The sequence below is a fragment of the Castor canadensis genome, chromosome 16 (genome assembly GCF_047511655.1).
Source record: "Castor canadensis chromosome 16, mCasCan1.hap1v2, whole genome shotgun sequence".
In the NCBI taxonomy this organism is placed as follows: domain Eukaryota; kingdom Metazoa; phylum Chordata; class Mammalia; order Rodentia; family Castoridae; genus Castor; species Castor canadensis.
The window spans coordinates 10947792-10953540 of record NC_133401.1 but is presented as its reverse complement, the minus strand read 5'-3'; the positions used below and the strand labels follow the sequence as shown (position 1 = coordinate 10953540).

Sequence of the window (5749 nt, the reverse complement as noted above, 5' to 3'; positions counted from 1 at the left end):
ACAGTAAAGAAGACCAAAAGGAAACAACCATTCTTAACTTTTTTGTTGTGCTTTGTACTTCCTAAATAATGGATTAAAATAATTTACATTTTGTTTCAGCATTATTTTTTACATGTTTTAAGTTGAAGATATATCATTTTTATAACCAGGAAAAATTGAATGCATAAATCTCCATACAAACCTGTAGTCATTGATACTGTTTGTGGTATTTAGGTTTCTGAGAGGGGTATTTTTTGTCCTATATTGCCATTATTAAAATGGCCTTAGAAAAGGGCTACTGAAAATGTATGGTTACTTTTCCTGTATCTTCTTTTCCCTTGAAAAGCTTCCTTTGAAGTTAAAGGGATTTTGTGAATAGATGCAGAAATATGTGAAGAATTGGATTCTTAAACCAGATGCATTAGACATTTTCATGATATTGCATAACCTTTGTAGAAAACAAATAATAGAAAAAATGTATATTTATCATATGGGTGATTTTATCACAACCATGAAATAGGTAAGATATGCTTTGCTGGTTTTGGCTGTCACTCGTCCCTTGAAGTGGAAGAAATGGATGAGCCATGGCAGTGCTTTGTTAGAAATGTGACTGATTAGTGTACTGTGAACATTACATTAAGCTGTTTTAATGTTTGGAATATTAAAAAAAAACATGGTGGGTAGGAAGAGTGGCATTAGCAATCTTTACTTATCTCAAATGCAGGTTTTTGCTCCTCAAGGCTAGATATAGACTCAAGTTCAAAATAGGGAGAAAGGGGCTAGGGGTGTAGCCCAGTGGTAGAACACTTGCATAGCATGTGAGAGGCCCTGGGTTTTGGTGGTGGGGAGAGCAGAGCACCCCACCATACTCATTGTTAGGTGTCTCCAATTCATATGAAAATGGTTTATTTTGTCAGGTGTCATTTGACAGAAAACTGTTGAAATCTGATGAGATAAGAGTAGTCAGTCAGAGAAATGAAAATCTGATGTGCTTGATATGTTTAAATGCTGATGGTATTAAGGAAATTTAAGCCTGTCATCACTGATCAAACACAGCATTCATACTTCCTAAGGGCTAATTCATGATAATACTGGGTGAAGAGTGAAATATTTTTGGTTAGTAGACTTTTGCAGGAATATTTAGGAAGAACATGTATTATCATTCAGTTAAGTATAAAATGTCCACATTATAATGCAATTGAACAACATGCTTTGCTATCAGCCATCCTCAGCCTAGGTTTGACCAATGTTCACATACTACTTCTGCTGTTAGTGATTGCTAAGTAGAGCTGTTAGATGAAAGAATCATGTTTACAAAAAAAGATACTATATTAATTTTCTGACCTTGTATTTTGTTTTTAGTATAAGACTTTTAAAATTAAAAACTATTTTTATTTTATAATAATTTCAGATTTATAAAGTTGCACAGTTAAGCCCTGGAATTCATTACATCCTTCACCAAGCTTTGTCTTGCATAGTTGTAACAGAATTATCAAAACCAAAAAATTAGGGCTGGAAATGTAACTCAATGCTCTAGCCTTTGCCTAGCATGTGTGAGGCTCTAGGTTCAATCCCTAGAACTTCAATAAATAAACAAGTGAGTAAACATTTGTACATTTCTATTAATTTAGCTAAAGATATAATTCAAATTTCACCCATTTTGCACTAGTCAATTTTCCTGTTCCAGGACCAAATCCAGGATCCCACATGGCATTTAGTTGCTATGTGTTTGCCAGTCTCAGTCATTCTCAGTTTTTCATAACCTTGGCACCTTTAAATAATACTGGTCACTTATTGTGTAAAATGTCTCTGATACTATGTAAAATGAGACTGAGGTTATGATTTCTGGTAAGAATATTCAGAAGAGATATCATTCATTACAAGGTGTTAAGGCAGGATTAGCACTTGTTCTAAACATTTGCACCTATTTCAAATATGAGCTTTATTTGGGTAACTTGCCCAACATCACACAGTTGATAAATGGTAGAATTAAGATGGTAAAAATTTCTGTAGGCATTTCAGTTTGTATTTTGCAGTTAGTGTTTATTGTCATAGGTTTCTGTGACCCTTATAACATTAAATTGGGAGTAGTGTTCCTAGGGACTTTCCATTAGCTCTTCCCTGCCAGTGTTGTCCATGTCATATGCAACATGAGCCATCAGCCTGGGAAGCTTTCAGTAGCTGCGACAGCCCACTGGGGGTTCTGCTAGTTGATAACTGTATGGGTTTGATCAGGCTACTGCATCTCTGTGCTTTTCTTCAGTGGTACAGGAGGCTGTTGTGGGAATCCACTGTACAGTTCTTTTTAATCTCAGTTGGTGATTTCCTTCTTTAAAAGGCTTTTTAGGGTCACACATGGGAAATGAGGTGGAGTGAAGGGCTGAGGCCATGGCCAGCTCCATGCTTGGACTGTCCAGCAAGCACAGCGCAGGTAGCCGGAGGCGCAGGCAGCCAGAGCAGCTCTGGACCAGAACCAGAAGCAGAGCCATGGTCTCAGAGCCCAGCCAGAGTGGCCATGGCATTGTTGATGCAGTGAAACGGCTGAAGGAGAACTCTTCGTCAAGGCTGGCAGTGATGGTGAAAGCACAGGAAACTGCCCTTTTCCCCAAAGGCTCTTCATGATTCTTTGGTTCAAAGGAGTTGTACTTAGTGTCACACCGTTGACCTGAAAAGGAAGTCTGCAGACCTGCAGAACTTGGTTCCCGGGACCCCTCCATTTATAACTTTCAACAGTGAAGACAAAATGGATGTAAATACGATTTAGGAATTTCTTGAAGAAATCTATGTCCCCCTAGGTACTTAAAGCTTTCACCAAAACAGACAGAATCAAATATGCTGGAGTGGACATCTTTGCCAAATACTCTGCTTACATCAAGAGCTCAAGTCCAGAGGCAAATGAGGTGCTGGAGAAGGGTCTCTTGAAAACACTCCAGAAATTGGAAAAATATCTGGCTTCTCCCCTCTCTGCTGAAATTGATGAGAACAGTATGGAGGACATTAAGTATTCTACATGTAAATTTTTAGATGTCATTTCACTGTCATGACAGTGAAATGACATTAGCTGATGCGACCGACTGCCCAAACTGCACATTGTCTAGGTAGTGACCAAAAAATGCAACTTTAACATTCCAAAAGGAGTGACTGGCATCTGGAGATACCTGACCAATGCCTGCCACAGGGATGAGTTCAACAACAACTGTCTCAGCCACAAGGAGGTTGAAGTTGCATACAGTGATATTGCCAAAAGACTCACCAAGTAAATAGCACTTGCCAGAGAGACATCTTCAGATTTCCCCTGAGAATATGCTTTTCTAACAGACAGCTCTGTTTCTATATAAAGCAGAAATGTATTTTGCATAAACAAGCAGTAATTCAAGATTAGGATCAGGATAGACAAGGTTATAGTAGTTATCTTGAAACCTACACTCCTAAGCAATATTATTCTGAAGACCTTCCAGCCCGCCTACCTCCCCTGCCCATGTCCTCCCTCCTTTCATTGGAGACACTTTGTGACAAACTTCTTGGGAGAGGCCATTGGCCACCTCTCCGGAGTCCTCACCATTGTGTCCATTCACTTTGTGTAGATGGCAGAACTTTCAAGGTACAATTTTTAAGTGTTAAAAAATAGTAGCCCAGGATTTATGCTTAGGGATTTTACCACCAAGGAAGAGAACCTGCTACAGAAAGACACTACAGATTTGACTGTTTTCTTTGTAGATAGATTTTTAATTTTGCCTAAAATCATTTAATCTTCATACAAATTGTAACATCTGACACTCTGTAGAAGCTAATGTAAGGAGACGGGTGTTAATCTAGTGAGAAAATGATGGGTATCCGATGGCTTGTATAAATGTTTGTTATGTGTATTTGCCCAGTGCCATTCATTGGAATATTATTGCCTTCCTCACTAAGCAACAACAACAAACTCCTTTCTAGGTATCCATAGATGTTGCTATTTGTATATATTTCGAGTAACAGCACATAAACTTATACTTAAGTTGATTTAGCTGTAGCAGTACAATGATGAGTAATGTAAAATTAACACAGAAATCAACCTAAGGAATGTAGGCTGGGTTTGTAAAAATACCAAGTAAATTTTGTTTCTAAAGCATACTTAAGGTAGACAATCTGGAGAATGCATTATCCATCCCATATTAGAAACTACTCCAAAGATTCTGGTTGTGACTAGGTTTTTTGGTAATTTTTATACTTAACTTGTTTAAGAAGTGCTATTTCTCATAAGGTTTTTTTTTATTTTGTTATTATAAGTATGTTGCTTTAAATGGCAATGTTCCCCCCCTTTGACATGCTAACATTTAAGCTCTGGCTTTATAGAAGCCCTCTGGCTTATATAAGCACACGCCTTTTTTGACCTATCTGTAATTAGCTTATCATAGACAGATAAGAAAAACGCCATCTTGTATCCATGTGGCTCAGGGAGATTCCTTTGCCTGACCTTTCTTAGTAGTCTCTTTATTGTTGATTGAAAGTTTCAGGACACATCATTTGGTAATTAAATATTGGATGATAACTGATATGGCTCCAGAAGGAATTACCAGCTTGTTCTCCATGGAGAACAATTGCAGTGGCTTCAGTGGGTGGAAGGGGCCTGTCTGCTCCAGTGCACAGGCAAGTGTTGCATCTTTACCTATTCTTAAAATAGCAGCAACTTGGCCTTGGGTGATAGTGAGCCTCACCTCTTAGTTTAAAGTATGAAGAAGATCCCAAGAAGGGGTATGTGTTCCTGTTGTGAGTGGCAGACTAAGTGGTAAAGAGTAGAGGGCTCCTGGAGAGAACAGCACACTTGGCTGTCTAAAAGACAGGTTTTGTTTCTAACAGGAAAGTTAGTTAAACAAAATTGAGATTGACAAATGGACAAAAGCTAGTAAAGAGTGTTAGGTCGACGCTGATGGGAAGGCCAAATTGGAGCCAAATAACAAAGCAAGTAGGCTTTAAGCAGGCTTTATTGAGAGCACACTCTCGGGTGAGGTTCACTGTCCCCAAAGAGCAGGGCCAGAGAAGTCGCGCTGGAGAAATGGCAGCCCAGTTTTTATAGTTTGGGTGAAGTCAAGACCTTAAGGCATTATGGGGCATCGGGATAGGTCAAGGTTTGGTGGGGAGGAGCTCAGGGTAATATGGATCTGTAGGATAGGTCAGGACCCATTGCCTGTCAGCAGGAGTTGCTATGGTAATCATGAAGTCTCTAACTGCTGCAAGCTGTAATCACTGTGCGCCAGAGTTGCCGTGGTAACCATGAAGGGAAGGAGGGGATGGAGTGGAAAGTGAGCAGAGAGTCCCTGATTGCCATGGGGTGGCTGCCCACTGGCCAAACAAAGAGGAGGATCCCAGAGCATGCTCTACCCCATCTTTCTACCCCATTGCATGTTTGTAGAAAACTCATGCTTTAAAATCTTGAGCAATTTGGCATATAAAAATTGCCATGGGTTCATGTAGTGTGTGGGATGACATGGAAGTTATCTGTTTTCTAGGGCTAACGAATCACTTAACCTCCTTTTGTTACACTTCAATGATTTTGGAGTCTGGATAGAAAGTCTATCTTCCAAGGGATACTAAGACATTTTTTAGTTAAACAGTTGGACAGCTCTTTACTGTTCCAGTTGATATAACTTCTCTTTCTTGATGTAGATACAGATTTTCAATAAAGTGCAAATAAGATTTATTTCTTGCTAACATTGTCTTTCTTCAGCTCCCTGAGAAATCTGTGCATAAGTGAAGACCTATCCAATGTTTATTCCCATGCTGCGTGGCT

The 5749-nt window shown here is 39.1% G+C and overlaps 1 pseudogene; it reads left to right on the top strand.

Moving 5' to 3' along the window:
* The first annotated feature begins 2367 nt into the window (after positions 1 to 2367).
* LOC109674676 (chloride intracellular channel protein 4 pseudogene) lies at positions 2368 to 3239 on the top strand (annotated as a pseudogene).
* The last annotated feature ends 2510 nt before the right edge of the window (positions 3240 to 5749 follow it).